The sequence below is a fragment of the Alligator sinensis genome, unplaced genomic scaffold (assembly GCF_000455745.1).
Source record: "Alligator sinensis unplaced genomic scaffold, ASM45574v1 scaffold1089_1, whole genome shotgun sequence".
In the NCBI taxonomy this organism is placed as follows: domain Eukaryota; kingdom Metazoa; phylum Chordata; order Crocodylia; family Alligatoridae; genus Alligator; species Alligator sinensis.
This window is the reverse complement of record NW_005842030.1, coordinates 1,994,416-1,995,013: the sequence shown is the minus strand read 5'-3', so window position 1 is coordinate 1,995,013 and position 598 is coordinate 1,994,416. Positions and strand designations below refer to the sequence as shown.

At 46.2% G+C, this 598-nt stretch overlaps 1 non-coding gene across 1 annotated transcript; it reads left to right on the top strand.

The window, feature by feature from the left end:
* Positions 1 to 218: 218 nt before the first annotated feature.
* On the top strand, positions 219 to 380 carry LOC112550082. Its single transcript, XR_003093749.1, has one exon. It is a non-coding gene; the product is annotated as a U1 spliceosomal RNA (small nuclear RNA).
* Positions 381 to 598: the final 218 nt, after the last annotated feature.

Sequence of the window (598 nt, the reverse complement as noted above, 5' to 3'; positions counted from 1 at the left end):
TTTGTAATCAGCATGCTAGTTGCATGTATTCAATCGCCCTCCCTGGAAGCTGTCTGATTCCTTTGTGAATTCACTGACGACAGTCAGCACCTTACAGGATCAGTCCCTTGTATATCTAGATATACAACCTTCAGTTTTACTAGAGCAGAGAAAAACTGATGAAATAGAAAGTACATAAAAACTGCCATTTAATGGGTCAGACCACAGGTCCACTTTCCCCAGTGTCCTGGCCGAGGAAGTACCATGATCACAATGCTGGTTTTCTCAAGGTGAGGCTCACCCCTTGCACTCCTGGTGTGCTGACACCTGCAATTTCCCCAATTGTGGGAAACTCAATTGCATAATTTGTGGTCAGGGGTGGCTACATTTGCACTTTCCCCTAAATTTATTTCCCTTCAATGCACTAGTTGTAAAGCCCTGTCCACTCCTGTCCCTGTTTTGTTATCTTTTGTCCCCAAGAATCCTTTGTCACTTTCCAAGAAGTCTCCCTTTCCAAGGGGAGCTTATAGTTGCAGCTGGTGGGCTTTTGCCTACACCCCCTAAAGTGCAAATAGGCCTATGTCACACATCCTTGTGCCAGCAGGGGGAGACCCTGGTG